The sequence below is a fragment of the Melospiza georgiana genome, chromosome 29, assembly GCF_028018845.1.
Source record: "Melospiza georgiana isolate bMelGeo1 chromosome 29, bMelGeo1.pri, whole genome shotgun sequence".
Classification (NCBI taxonomy): domain Eukaryota; kingdom Metazoa; phylum Chordata; class Aves; order Passeriformes; family Passerellidae; genus Melospiza; species Melospiza georgiana.
Window position 1 is genome coordinate 2,504,262 of NC_080458.1, and position 15,632 is coordinate 2,519,893.

The 15,632-nt window shown below is 48.5% G+C and overlaps 2 long non-coding RNA genes and 1 pseudogene across 2 annotated transcripts; 2 read left to right on the top strand and 1 right to left on the bottom strand.

Moving 5' to 3' along the window:
• Positions 1-15,632, top strand: part of LOC131094398 (zinc finger protein 850-like) — a 672,678-nt pseudogene that overhangs the window by 497,029 nt on the left and 160,017 nt on the right.
• LOC131094379 (uncharacterized) lies at positions 6,763-8,903 on the bottom strand. The gene is made up of 6 exons (XR_009115674.1): positions 8,830-8,903; positions 8,350-8,385; positions 7,993-8,019; positions 7,547-7,582; positions 7,090-7,122; positions 6,763-6,885 (listed from the first exon to the last, which is right to left on the bottom strand). It is a non-coding gene; the product is annotated as an uncharacterized LOC131094379 (long non-coding RNA).
• On the top strand, positions 12,528-13,370 carry LOC131094380 (uncharacterized). Its single transcript, XR_009115675.1, has 3 exons — positions 12,528-12,567; positions 12,898-12,924; positions 13,335-13,370. It is a non-coding gene; the product is annotated as an uncharacterized LOC131094380 (long non-coding RNA).

Below are 15,632 nucleotides of genomic sequence, written 5' to 3' on the forward strand. Positions count from 1 at the left end.
CAAAGAGTCAGTGCAAGGTACCTGTGAGAAATTCCCCTGAGGGCAGGAAATGCTCACTGCTGATGCTTTGGCATCTCCCCAGCAAAGGGCAAAGGGTTGAGCCTGGAGGAGTGGGGGGATCGGCCCAGGCTCTGTGGTTGTTCAGGATCCCTGAGTGCAGCAAACAGTAGAGTTCCCGGCTGGGAGAGGCCCTACTCAGAGGGAGTCGCTGGCCCGGGAGAGCTCCAAGGGCTCCTTTTGGAGCACTGTTTGCAGGGCCCCAAGAGAGGGGCTTCAGTCCCAGCAATGGTTCATCCTGGCCACACTTGGCACCAACAGCTTTCTTTGGCAGGTTGAGAACAGGGATCTTGTGCCATGGAGGGAACAAAAACAGTTCCCAGGGCTGCTGCTAAAGGAACCAGGAGCTGGTTGGGCAGCAGCATTGCCTGGAGCAGACAGTGTTTGTGATGAGCTGCAGAGGAGCTCAGCCCAGGGCCTGTTGGCCAAGGCCAAGGCCCAAGGAGCATTTCTCAGCTGGTAGGGTGGCCTGAGAAGGGGAGGGGAGGCACAGGGCCATAGAACCAAGGGACCATTGCAACCCTGTGGGCTCCTGTGAGACCAAGGGACCATTGTGACACTGTGGGGCCCTGTGAGACCAAGGGACCATTGTGACACTGTGGGGCCTCATGGAACCAAGGGGACTGTACTGATGCTGTGTGGCTGCATGGAATGCAGGGATCGTTGTGACACTGAGAGGCCCCATGGAACCATGGGTCAAATGTGACACTGTGGGGCTGCATGGAACCATGGAGACCATTATGACACTTTGGGGTGTCATAGGGCCATTGTGACACTGAGGGGCACCATGGAATCACAGAGACCATTTTGACACTCAGGGGACTCATGGAAACATGGAGATCATTGTAACACTGAGGGGCCCATGGAATAAGCAAAGCATTGTGACACTGCGAGGCCTCATGGAACCAGTGAGACCATTGTGACCCTGGGAGGATCATTGTGATATTGTGGGGCCTCGTGAAACCAAGAGGTCTTTGTGACACTGCAGGGCTGTATGGAACCAAAGCTCCAGAGATGCGTACTGTCATCAATGGTCCATTGTGACACTGTGGAACCAAAGGAGACCATTGTGACACTGCAAAATCCAAGGGTCCAAAGGTCCATTGTGACATTGCATACCTCATGGAACAGAGGAGTCCTGTGACATTGTGGGGCCTGGGGAACCATGGAGACCATTGTGACACTGCAAGGGCTCATGGAATCCTTGGGACCATTGTGACACTGCGGGGCCTTATGACACCTAGGGGCTACTGTGACATTGTGGGACCCCATTGAACCTAGGGGCCAGTGTGACACTGCAGGTCTTCTTGTAATCAAGGGGCCATTGTGACACTGCTGGAACCCATGGAATCAAGTCACCATTATGACACTGCGGGGCCCCATGGATCCAAGGCACCATTGTGACACGATGGAGCCCCATAAAACCAAGGGAACACAGAACAGCTCTGGCTGGTTTGGCCTCCCATGGACTGCCTGACTGGTCCAACTGACCTTTGCATGTTGAGTGTCACTTCTCATGTGCTGCCGAAACACTGGGGCTCTGTGCTTTCCTTCCCAATGGAAATAGACTGTCCTTCTGCTCCAGGCATCCATGGCCAGAATTGGGATTTCACCTCCAAATTTCCTTATATCCAGGCATTTTTCCCATAGCAATATCACCAGGACAAGTCTGGCTGGCAGTACTTTCACAATGGTCACCTCTCGTCTGTCCCCAAAACATTGGGGTAGGCTGCATGCTCTCCTTCCCATGGGAAAGAACTGGCCTGCTTGTCAAGGTGCCCATGGCCGAGATTGGGTTTCCACCTCCAAAATTCCCTATATCCAAAATCTGCTATTATTGACAAGTCTGGCTGGCCTTGGCTTACTGAGGCTCTCACCTGCCTTCCAAATCTTGGGGTTTTGTGCTTTCCTTCCTATGGAAAAGAACTGTCTATTTCAGCCAGGTGCCCATGGCCACAATTGGGATTTCACCTCCAACATTGCCTGTTATGACAGACTGGAGGTGATTGTTGGCAATAAACATTTTGTGTGGGGGGGATGAAGGGGCAGGTCCAGCCATGCCCTGCCCTGTAAGCCCAGCCCTGCCCTGCCCTTTGACCCCAGTCCCCCCAGGGGGCTCCAGTGGATTTACGGTTTCTACCTGACCAGTGGCATACTGATCCCCCAGCATCGCTGTCCCACCCTGGGCACTGGGGTCCTCTTGGCTCTACTCAGTGCTGCTGCTGTACTCAGGGCACCCCAAACTCCCGTAGGGACCCGTGTGCACCCACTCCAGGGATTGTGTGCGACTCACACTGCCCCGATCATCCACGCACCCGGAACTCCGTTCGGGGTTTGCGTGCCAACTCACCAATTCGTCTGCCACCCTCAGCACGCCCTGAGGGCGCCTACCAAGCCTTAAGGGGGAAGGCCGACCCCTTGTGTGCCACTCACATTTCTGTTCCTCCGCACGCCCGGAGGGGGCCCACCTTATCCCCATGGGAGGCCACTCACTCACTCAGGCTTCTCTTGCTTCCCTCTGTTTGTGGCCCGTCCCCTCGCAGGAGTCCAGAACCGCAGTGCTGGGAGGGCCACAGCTGCTATGGGGCTCCGAGCTGCCGGGCCCCGTCGCACACACACTTCTTTTGCTTGCCTCCTACTCCTGCCACTGGCTTCACTTACCGATGTTCCTCCACACTGTTTGGTCCTAGGCTGCTGCCAACCGCTCCAGATAGGGCCAGATATCCTGGAGGCCCTCAGTCTTCTTCGGGTGTGGCCTATCCCAGACCAGTCCCCAAGACTGGTATGAATGGCACGTGAGCAGCTCTTTAGTGATTTCAGTTTTACTGGAAACAGTCTAGGTTAGGGGACCCATGGGGTGTGCGCACACCACCGCTCCTCCCGAGACGGCGTGGAGGAGGAGGAGGAGGAGGAGGAGGAGGAGGAGGAGGAGGAGGAGGAGGTCAGCTCCATCGTGCAGCAGAGCTGGGTCTTTTTCCTCACAAGAGTCTCTGAGTAGGTGCCTCTTGGCATCAGGTTCATAGTCTTTATACTGCTCTTGGCCCGCTCTGGTTAGGTTGACGAAGGTGAAAAGTTCTGACCGGGGTCTTTGATACTATCTTATGTTCTCTCTGTTTAGAGGTGTTATTGCGATTCTTTATTTGCATGGTTGGTCATTGTTTTAGGGATTTTTGTTATGTAATCCTTTTCTGCTAAGTCCTATGGGAGTTTCATATTTGCTTATTAGGTGACATAATCATCTTCTTTATGATCTCGGATCCTTCGCAATTTTAGATGAGAGTGGGAGCAGCGGGGGTAATACCCAACGGTAAGGAGATTTACATAATTATAAAACCTTTAACAAGCAATTAATAACTAACATTGGAACGTTACATAACTATAAGGCATTAAACAAACAATCTAGAACTGTCATTGGAACTTTATATTAACTCCTTGAACAATGTATTCTCTGCAACACTGTGGGAAGTTGTGGAACCAAGGGGATCATTGTGGCACTGTTGGGGCCCATGGAACCAAGGGGCCAGTGTGGAAACAAGAGGCCACTGTGAGCCTGTGGGGTGTAACAACCCAGAACACTGAAATGCTGGAGGCAACCAAAGGCTCCTTTACTCATGTTTGGTGCACTGGTGAAACATCAGCCCAATATTCACAAGAGGCCAAAATGACACAAAATTTTACTGCCAAAGTACACAAAATCAAGAAACTTTGGAAGAGGTTTCAATGCAACATCCAATTACACAGAAAACATTTATCATAGCAGCAACTTCATTAACTTAGCTCATTTCACCTAGAAACCTTTAAACATGTAAGCTGTTGAGGTACCCAAAAATGTTCTATATAAAGAACATTAGAAGGAGAAAAGAGAGAGACAGAAAGACAGAAGCTCTATGGAAAGACACACATATGACTATCAGTTCCTAGGGTTCCAGTGTGGGTGAGACAAAAACCCCAGGAGAAGGCAGAGTCCATACCAGGGGCTGACTTTTTGCTTGGTGTTTTTAAGCCCCCAGGGCTTTGTGAGCCTCCCCCCAGGTGGGATTTCTGATTGCTTGGGCAATCAGGGCTGGGTTAGCACTGTCCGCACTGTGTGACTGACTGACAGTTCATCCCATGGTGTCTCAGGACATTGATCTCATCCAGCCTCTGACAGTGACCATGGTGACACCGGGAAACCTCATGCAACCATGGGTCAGTTGTGACCAGGTGGGTCTGTTGAAGATTGCAATGCAAGACGTTTTCTATTACCATCTGTATGGCAGATTATCTTTTGTCAAGTGGGCAGTTTGCCTTATCTCTCTCTTTGAGTAACCACAATCACACCTCCCTGGGAGGGGACATCTGCTGATAACAGACTATTGAATGTCTCTGCATGACTGATAAGAACTATAACATCCCATTGTGAGATATGAGCCCAGAGGGAGGAGCCAAGCATTGCTACCCAGATATAATCCAGAGGTTTTTGAGACACCAGCACGGCTTTCTCCATGGGATTTCCCAGAGGAACAGCAGCTGTCTCTTCTCCCACTGGGTCTTCGGAGGAAGAATACATCCTTCTTTACACAACCCCCTTGCTCCAACAGAACCACACCTGACACTTCAGGAGGGCTGCAGCCACATTTCCAATTGGATTGCCACCAACACCCCAACCCACAGGGTGTCAGGTTGGGTTCTGACTCTGTCAGTGTTGTTCTAGTGTACCGCACTGTTAATTTTATCTTTTTATTTTTTTCCTTTCCCTATTAAAGAACTGTTATTTCCTGCTCCCATATTTTTGCCTGAGAGCCCCTTAATTTAAAATTTATAGCAATTCAGAGGGGTGGGGAGGGTTTACATTCTCCATTTCAGGGGTGGCTCCTGCCTTCCTTAGCAGACTCCCGTCTTTGCAAATCAAGACAGTATTGATGACACTGATAGGGTCAATGCTGTGGGTATTGATCACGCTGACAGGGTCAATGCTGTGGGTATTGATCACACTGACAGGGTCAATGCTGGTTCTGCTGTAGGGGACACACTCTTGGGGAGGGCACTGGTCCCATTGTGGATAAATGTTGGGCAGGATGAAAGTTTGACAAGGAAATCTCACAGATATGCACGTATGGCAGAAGGATTTTTAAATGTAGAATCTGATGAAGGAATAGAAATGAAAGCAAGTTTTGATATAGAAGAAAAGAATTGCTGAGCCAGTCTTACTGGATAACCAAGAAGGAAAGGGTGTGTTAGTTAGAAGAAGATTTTATGACTTAGAGCAAAGGATAAACCCACCTCAAACAAGAAGATGTTTTTACCAAGCAGGAAGATAGCGCAGGCAAACAAGGCAGCAAAGCTACAAGTAGAAAAAAGGTCTCAGAATTTTCCACTGCAAGAAAACTGAAAAACAACTTCTAGCTTAAATTGTAATGTACTAACTTTTAGTGATTGGAGAACTAAATTTTGGAGAACTTACTACAATCACTAACTTTTAGTGATTGGAGAACTAAATTTTAGTGATTGAATATGGTAATTGTAGTGGTTATGATAGGCTATGGATAACAGTTAAGGTATAGATTGGTTCTGCTGTATTAAGATGCTCATCAAAGAAGAGTATATAACATAATAAATGTATAAGAAAATATATCATAAATCTCTTTTCTGAAGTTTATAACTAAAAATATAAATTTAAAATATATTAAAATAATAGTGAAAAAAATAATAAATAAATATATAAAATAAAATTTAGAAATAAATAAAAAATTTATTTAAATAAATATATAAAATAAAAAAATAAATTAAAAATATATAATAAAAGTATATAATATATGCAAAACCAAAGGGTCTCCAGGCCTGCCTGCAGCTGGAGCTGACATCTGTGGGCACAGCTCTGTCACCCACGGCCCTGGACTGCTGTGACACCTTGGATGGAATAAACTGCACTTGGTGTACAATAAACTGCATTTTGTATACAATAAACTGCATTTTGGAGACAATGAAATGCATTTTGTGTACGATAAACTGCATTTTGTATATAATAAACAGCATTTTAACTGCATTTTGTGTACAATAAACTGCATTTTGGAGAGCAGCCTGGAGTTCCACATCCCTCATTTACAGGTGTGGGTGATGAAGATGAAGCTGATGATGATGATGATGATGATGGTGTGAGCAGTGTCATGGTGACGGTGTCAGTGGTGTTGGATGAGGAGGATGTTGGTGATTAATGTCACCATAGTGTGGGTGCTGGCATATGTGATGATGATGATGACGATGATGAAGATGATTGAGGCGCTGTGAGCAGTGTCCCAGCCTGCCCTGCCCAGGAAGGCAGAGGGAGCCCTGGGAGCCCCAGAGTGGCTCCGCTCAGGGTGGGGGAGAAACCAGAGACCCCCAGGGCTGGGTGAGGGGGGACAGACACAGGGACAGACAGAGGGACAGGGGACAGACACATGGACATGGGACAGACACAGGGACAGATAGATGGACAGGGGACAGACATAGGGACAGACACAGGGACAGACAAACAGACAGTAGACAGACACAGGGACAGACAGAGGGACACACACAGACAGGGGACAGACACAGACACAGACAGACACAGGGACAGACAGAGGGACAGACAGAGGGACAGGAAACAGAGACAGGGACAGACAGAGGGACAGGGGCATGAGCACACACCCATCCATCTGAGAAAAGCACCCATGAACACACAGAGTTGCTTTGCTGAAGGGTTTATTGATTATTGACTATTGATTATTGATTATCAATCATTGATTATCAATTATCGATTATCAGTTGTTCCAGGGCCATTCCCAGGCTCCCAGGGCAGCTCTCCAGGAATGATCAAATCCTGACGGCCTGACAGGGACAGGAGCTGAGTGTGACCCCAGGGTGACCCCAGGGTGACGCCAGGGTGACCCCAGTGTGTCTCCAGAGCCCCCCAGAGACATCCAAACCCCCCCAGAGCCCCCCAGGACCATCCCAAACTGGGGCAAACTGGGGGAAACTGGGGGGTACTGGCATGCCCCCAGTGCCATCCCCAGCACAGCTCCGGGTACCCACCTCAGCCCTCTGCACTCCGAAGCCTTTGGGTTTCTGCAGAGAGGGGGCAGAGGGCACCGGGGTCACCACGGGGTCACCGCGGGGTCACCAGCCCAGCCAGGAGGGGGGCCCAACTGGCCCCCAATATTCCCTAGTGCCCCCCAGTGCCCCCCAGTGCCCCAGAGTTCCCCCAGTGCCCCCCAGTCCATCCCAGTTCCCCCTCAGTATCCCCCTGTTCCCCCAGTTCCCCCCATTCCATCCCAGTCCATCCCAGTTCCCCCCCAGTATCCCCAGTTCCCCCCAGTCCATCCCAATATCTCCCAGTTCCCCCCAGTTCTGCCCAGTTAATCCCAGTATTCTGCAGTTCCCTCCGTATCCTCCAGTGCATCCCAGTTACTCCCCAGCCCATCCCAGTCCATCCGAGTCCATTCCAATTCCCCCAGTCCATCCCAGTCCATCCCAGTTCCCCCAGTCTCACCTTGATGCAGCCCCCAATGCCTCCCACGATCCCGGACTGCAGGGGCAGAGCAAAGGGGATTTGGGATTTGGGGATTTGGGATTTGGGGATTGGGAGATTTGGGGATTTGGGGTTTGGGGATTGGGGGATTGGGATTTGGGGATTTGAGGTTTGGGGGTTTGGGGATTTGGGAATTTAGGGATTTGGGGGATTTGGGTTTTGGGGATTGAGGGATTTGGGGATTTGGGGATTTTAGGGGTTTGGGTTTTGGTGATTTGGGGATTTGGGGGATTTGAGGGATTAGGGATTTGGGTTTTGGGGATTTGGGATTTGGAGATTGCGGATTTGGTAATTTGGGAGTTTGGGGTTTGGGATTGGGGGATTGGGGATTTGGATATTTGGGGGGATTGGGGATTTGGGGCTGTACTGGGATGTCCTGGGCTATAGTGGGCTATACTGGTACCCACCTCACCATCACCAATGCCACCAATTTGCTGTGGGGAGAGCAGGAGATATCCCCAACGTCACTGGGGTGTCCCCCATTGCCCCCCATTGCCCCCCATTGTCCCCCATTGCCCCCAGTGCCCCCCAGTGCCCCCCAGTGCCCCCCATTGCTCCCCATTGCTCCCCATTGCCCCCCAGTGCCCCCAGTGCCCCCCCAGTCCTTCCCAGTATCTCCCAGTCCATCCCAGTGACCCCAGTCCATCCCAGTCCATCCCAGTGACCCCAGTCCATTTCAGTTCCCCTAGTCCATCCCAGTATCTCCCAGTGCCCCCCAGTCAATCCCAGTCCATCCCAGTGCGCCCCAGTGCCCCCAGTCTCACCCCAGCACAGATCACTCCGCTGCCCTCCATGTCGGCCTGGGCAGGGACAGCAAAGGTTGGTCAGGGGATGGGATGGGATGAGGAGCCCCAAAAGGATGAGATGGGATGGGATCCATGGAATGGATGGGATTTTTGGGGAGCCCCAAAAGAATGGGATGGGATCAATGGGATCAATAGGATGGGATGGGGTGGGATAAATGGGATGGGATGGGATGGGATGGGATGGGATGGGATGGGATGGGATGGGATGGGATGGGATGGGATGGGATGGGATGGGATGGGATGGGATAGAGTGGGATGGGATGGGATGGGATGGGATGGGATGGGATGGGATGGGATGGGATGGGATGGGATGGGATGGGATGGGATGGGATGGGATGGGGAGTCCCAAAAGGATGGGATGGGATTCATGGGTTGGATGGGATGGGATTTCTGGGGAGCCCCCAGTGCTGAGCCCAGCCCGGGGCCCTGCAGCCTCACCTGGCTCTGAGCTGGCAGGCACAGCAGGATGGAGAAGAGCAGGGCCACGCTGAGCACAGCCACCTTCATCTTCCTCTGGCTCTGGGCAGCGCTGCCTGAGGCTGCAGCAGGTGAGGAGCACCTTTATCCCTGCTGGGACTCCTCCCTGCACCCTCCCTGCCAGCCCCCAGGCCAAAGCCCAGCTTGGCACAGCCCCCAGCCCTGGCCACAAGCCCAGCCCTGGCACAGAGCCCATCCCACCCCACCTGTGGCACGGATCCAGCCCCCTCGCCCGGCATCCCTCCAGCTTCCTGCACGGGGCAGCTGCCCCTGGAAGGGCCCAGGCACCTGGGGGGCCAAGGGGGGCAGGCAGGGAGCCAAAGACACCTGGGCACGCTGTGGGGACAAACCCCAGTCCAACGCAATCCATCCTCCAACAGCTCCCCAGTCTCAGGGTTTTGCTGCTCAGGGTGACCCCAGATGTGGCACAAAGTCTCTTTTCCCATCCTGGCAGTCAGAGGAGCCAGACCTCCTCATTTCTCATTCCCGAGGTTGTTTATTGTTTTTTATCTATAAAATTCTTTCTCTGGCCTGCCCAGGTCCACTCAGCAAGACAGTCCAGGCACTCTACCTCCTTCGGGGTGATGTTATCTTTTTATATATTTTTATTTCTACTTTATATTTATATATTTTATAGATATGTATATATTATTCTTTACACATATTTTTATATATTAAAATTTTTACATATTTTAACATATTTTTATATATCTTATGTTTATATTTTATTCATATTAATTTAATTATATTTATAATGTTTATTTATATTTATAATGTTGTTGTCTATTTATGTATACTATTTTGTATATATTTATACACATTTTTATATATTATATTTATATATTTATTTATAATTATATTATATTTATTTATGTCTTTTAGATTTATATTTTTTTCAAAATTCCACATACAATATTTACAATTCCTTCCCAATACCTATGACTTGTGTTAGACAGTGAGCTTCTACCCTAAACTAACCCAAAAGTGCCACCATCACCCAGAGGACAGAGGCCAAGAAGAAGAAGAAAGTCAAAGGCTGGACACACCCAGATCCCCCCATCTTGCCCCCTGAACCCCCATTCTAAAAAGCCCAAAATTCTCCATTTTCACCCTGTGACAAATTCACTCGCATTCCACTCAAACTCTCTTGCCTTGTAATTCTTCCCATCAAGGTGGGAATTTGCTCCAAAGGTCACAATCCCAGTCCCAGCTGTCCTGGGCTCTGTGCCCAGGGCTCTGAGCCCCCCTGGAGCCATCCAAGACAGACAGACGGACGTGCTGGGGCCTGAAGCCCAGGGGAGATCCCCTGCCTGCCCCACTGTCCCACCCAGCCCCACTGGGTCCTGCTGGATCCCCCAATCCTGCTGGATCCCCCAAACCAATCCTGCTGGATCCCCCCAGTCCTGCTGGATTCCCCCAGTCTTGCTGGATCCCGCAATCTTGCTGGATCCCCCAATCCTGATGGATCCCCAAATCCAACCCTGCTGGATCCCCCCAGTCCAATCCTGCTGGGTCCCCCCAGTCGTGCTGGATCCCCCAATCCAATCCTGCTGGATCCCCCAATCCAACCCTGCTGGATCCCCCAACCCTGCTGGATTCCCCAAATCCCACTGGATCCAATCCAACCCTGCTGGATCTCCCAATCCAATCCTGCTCCTGTGCGCCATGGAGAGAGATTTGGGGATCAGAATCTGATTTTATTGTGGGATCCAATAAATACATAATAATATATTGGGGACATATCATTAAATATTTTAATTATTAATATTATTTATTATTATTTATTATTTTAAAATTAAATTATAATTATTATAATGTATATTAAATTATATAATATATATTTTAATAATATATAATGATATGTTATTAAATTATATATAATTACATATTACGTATATTAATTTATTAAATTATTATAATCGTTAAATTATTATTAATATCATATATTGTTAAAATATAAATATTATTAGTATCAAAATGTATTATAATAGATATAATAAATATATATAACATTTATTATATATATAATAAACATAATCATTAGATAGTATTATTATAAATATATATTTTCTATAAAAATATATATTAAATTTAGATAGAATAATCTATATAATATATAGATTTATAACTATAGATTATTATAATAAATATAATAAATACTAATAACACCACTAATATAATAAACATATAATAATATATCCCATTTCAGGGAGACCAGCAATGTGTGCTGGAATAATTGGGTAACAATCACGCAGACAAATTTATGCAAATAAATAATAAATATGCTAAATAAAAAAATAAATAAAGAAAATATAATTAATAGATGCAAATAAATATTAAATATGCAAATAAATACATTTGGCAGAGTTTAATGAGATTTTCCTTTCCTGCTGAACCTGTCTCATTTAATCTCCTTGCAATCCAGGTCTAATTTTCACAGCTCCCTTTGCTTTTGCCATCCTGGTATCAAATCTCTGCTGTTCCCCAGGCCCAGAGTCCATCCCCTGCCTGGTGTCCCCCAACATCCCACCAGCTCCCAGAGCCCCAGGGCTGGCCCTGAGCAGGGCTCCCTTTCCTGCCCGAGGCTCCAGCCCAGCCCTGAGCCCTGGCAGGGGGGAAAATGGGATTTTACCATTGGCTTTGGGAAAATATTCACATGGAAATTGTATGTGCTGTGTCAGAAAGTTGTGCTGGGTTCATTTTTTTAGAGTGTGGTAAATCTAATTTTAGGTTATAACATAATGTTAAAATAGAAACTCTGCTATGTGAGATACTTTTTTTTAAAGAAAGGACTTGCGCTGAGATAGCAGCTACAGGACACCTAAATCTTTCAGAGAATTTACTGGTTTCTTATCATAAAAAATGAACTTTTCCCCACCTTGAATGTGCTGTTAAAATTCAGAGGAAGAAGCTGACACTGACCAGATAGAATCCTGTGTTTGAATGGAATTTATGCATCAAGTATGAGGGGTATGAATATGCAAAGGGCTATTGTTTTTAAGGGTTAATCCTCTGTTAATGTGGGTCCTTCCTTGTGCTAATTTTGCCCAGAGAAAGGTACCCAGACTGTTCATAAGTATTTGTTTCGATTGTCTCATATTGTCCTAATCCAAATTATCCAAATTATTGCTACACTAACTGCATTGCTATTTTTTATAAACATTTTATTACCATTAAACTTTTATCATTTCCAATCCAAGTTCTTTGCAGGGTTTTTCCCCAGGTGGCCCCGAGAGCTCAGAGCTCAGAGCAGGGACGGTCCCATCCCATCCCATCCCATCCCATCCCATCCCATCCCATCCCATCCCATCCCATCCCATCCCATCCCATCCCATCCCATCCCATCCCATCCCATCCCATCCCATCCCATTCCATCCCATCCCATCCCATCCCACTCTATCCCATCCCATCCCATCCCATCCCATCCCATCCCATCCCATCCCATCCCATCCCATCCCATCCCATCCCATTTATCCCACCCCATCCCATCCTATTGATCCCATTGATCCCATCCCATTCTTTTGGGGCTCCCCAAAAATCCCATCCCATTCTTTTGGGGCTCCCCAAAAATCCCATCCATTCCATGGATCCCATCCCATCTCATCCTTTTGGGGCTCCTCATCCCATCCCATCCCCTGACCAACCTTTGCTGTCCCTGCCCAGGCCGACATGGAGGGCAGCGGAGTGATCTGTGCTGGGGTGAGACTGGGGGCACTGGGGCGCACTGGGATGGACTGGGATTGACTGGGGGGCACTGGGAGATACTGGGATGGACTAGGGGAACTGAAATGGACTGGGGTCACTGGGATGGACTGGGATGGACTGGGGTCACTGGGATGGACTGGGAGATACTGGGAAGGACTGGGGGGGCACTGGGGGCACTGGGGGGCAATGGGGAGCAATGGGGAGCAATGGGGGGCACTGGGGGGCACTGGGGGGCACTGGGGGCAATGGGGGACAATGGGGGGCAATGGGGGGCAATGGGGGACACCCCAGTGACGTTGGGGATATCTCCTGCTCTCCCCACAGCAAATTGGTGGCATTGGTGATGGTGAGGTGGGTACCAGTATAGCCCACTATAGCCCAGGACATCCCAGTACAGCCCCAAATCCCCAATCCCCCCAAATATCCAAATCCCCAATCCCCCAATCCCAAACCCCAAACTCCCAAATTACCAAATCCGCAATCTCCAAATCCCAAATCCCCAAAACCCAAATCCCTAATCCCTCAAATCCCCCAAATCCCCAAATCACCAAAACCCAAACCCCTAAAATCCCCAAATCCCCAAATCCCTCAATCCCCAAAACCCAAATCTCCCAAATCCCTAAATTCCCAAATCCCCAAACCCCCAAACCTCAAATCCCCAAATCCCAATCCCCCAATCCCCAAACCCCAAATCCCCAAATCTCCCAATCCCCAAATCCCAAATCCCCAAATCCCAAATCCCCTTTGCTCTGCCCCTGCAGTCCGGGATCGTGGGAGGCATTGGGGGCTGCATCAAGGTGAGACTGGGGGAACTGGGATGGACTGGGGGAACTGGAATGGACTCGGATGGACTGGGATGGGCTGGGGAGTAACTGGGATGCACTGGAGGATACGGAGGGAACTGCAGAATACTGGGATTAACTGGGCAGAACTGGGGGGAACTGGGAGATATTGGGATGGACTGGGGGGAACTGGGGATACTGGGGGGGAACTGGGATGGACTGGGATGGAATGGGGGGAACTGGGGGAACAGGGGGATACTGAGGAGGAACTGGGATGGACTGGGGGGCACTGGAGGAACTCTGGGGCACTGGGGGGCACTGGGGGGCACTAGGGAATATTGGGGGCCAGTTGGGCCCCCCTCCTGGCTGGGCTGGTGACCCCGCGGTGACCCCGTGGTGACCCCGGTGCCCTCTGCCCCCTCTCTGCAGAAACCCAAAGGCTTCGGAGTGCAGAGGGCTGAGGTGGGTACCCGGAGCTGTGCTGGGGATGGCACTGGGGGCATGCCAGTACCCCCCAGTTTCCCCCAGTTTGCCCCAGTTTGGGATGGTCCTGGGGGGCTCTGGGGGGGTTTGGATGTCTCTGGGGGGCTCTGGAGACACACTGGGGTCACCCTGGCGTCACCCTGGGGTCACCCTGGGGTCACACTCAGCTCCTGTCCCTGTCAGGCTGTCAGGATTTGATCATTCCTGGAGAGCTGCCCTGGGAGCCTGGGAATGGCCCTGGAACAACTGATAATCGATAATTGATAATCAATGATTGATAATCAATAATCAATAGTCAATAATCAATAAACCCTTCAGCAAAGCAACTCTGTGTGTTCATGGGTGCTTTTCTCAGATGGATGGGTGTGTGCTCATGCCCCTGTCCCTCTGTCTGTCCCTGTCTCTGTTTCCTGTCCCTCTGTCTGTCCCTCTGTCTGTCCCTGTGTCTGTCTGTGTCTGTGTCTGTCCCCTGTCTGTGTGTGTCCCTCTGTCTGTCCCTGTGTCTGTCTACTGTCTGTTTGTCTGTCCCTGTGTCTGTCCCTATGTCTGTCCCCTGTCCATCTATCTGTCCCTGTGTCTGTCCCATGTCCATGTGTCTGTCCCCTGTCCCTCTGTCTGTCCCTGTGTCTGTCCCCCCTCACCCAGCCCTGGGGGTCTCTGGTTTCTCCCCCACCCTGAGCGGAGCCACTCTGGGGCTCCCAGGGCTCCCTCTGCCTTCCTGGGCAGGGCAGGCTGGGACACTGCTCACAGCGCCTCAATCATCTTCATCATCGTCATCATCATCATCACATATGCCAGCACCCACACTATGGTGACATTAATCACCAACATCCTCCTCATCCAACACCACTGACACCGTCACCATGACACTGCTCACACCATCATCATCATCATCATCATCAGCTTCATCTTCATCACCCACACCTGTAAATGAGGGATGTGGAACTCCAGGCTGCTCTCCAAAATGCAGTTTATTGTACACAAAATGCAGTTAAAATGCTGTTTATTATATACAAAATGCAGTTTATCGTACACAAAATGCATTTCATTGTCTCCAAAATGCAGTTTATTGTATACAAAATGCAGTTTATTGTACACCAAGTGCAGTTTATTCCATCCAAGGTGTCACAGCAGTCCAGGGCCGTGGGTGACAGAGCTGTGCCCACAGATGTCAGCTCCAGCTGCAGGCAGGCCTGGAGACCCTTTGGTTTTGCATATATTATATACTTTTATTATATATTTTTAATTTATTTTTTTATTTTATATATTTATTTAAATAAATTTTTTATTTATTTCTAAATTTTATTTTATATATTTATTTATTATTTTTTTCACTATTATTTTAATATATTTTAAATTTATATTTTTAGTTATAAACTTCAGAAAAGAGATTTATGATATATTTTCTTATACATTTATTATGTTATATACTCTTCTTTGATGAGCATCTTAATACAGCAGAACCAATCTATACCTTAACTGTTATCCATAGCCTATCATAACCACTACAATTACCATATTCAATCACTAAAATTTAGTTCTCCAATCACTAAAAGTTAGTGATTGTAGTAAGTTCTCCAAAATTTAGTTCTCCAATCACTAAAAGTTAGTACATTACAATTTAAGCTAGAAGTTGTTTTTCAGTTTTCTTGCAGTGGAAAATTCTGAGACCTTTTTTCTACTTGTAGCTTTGCTGCCTTGTTTGCCTGCGCTATCTTCCTGCTTGGTAAAAACATCTTCTTGTTTGAGGTGGGTTTATCCTTTGCTCTAAGTCATAAAATCTTCTTCTAACTA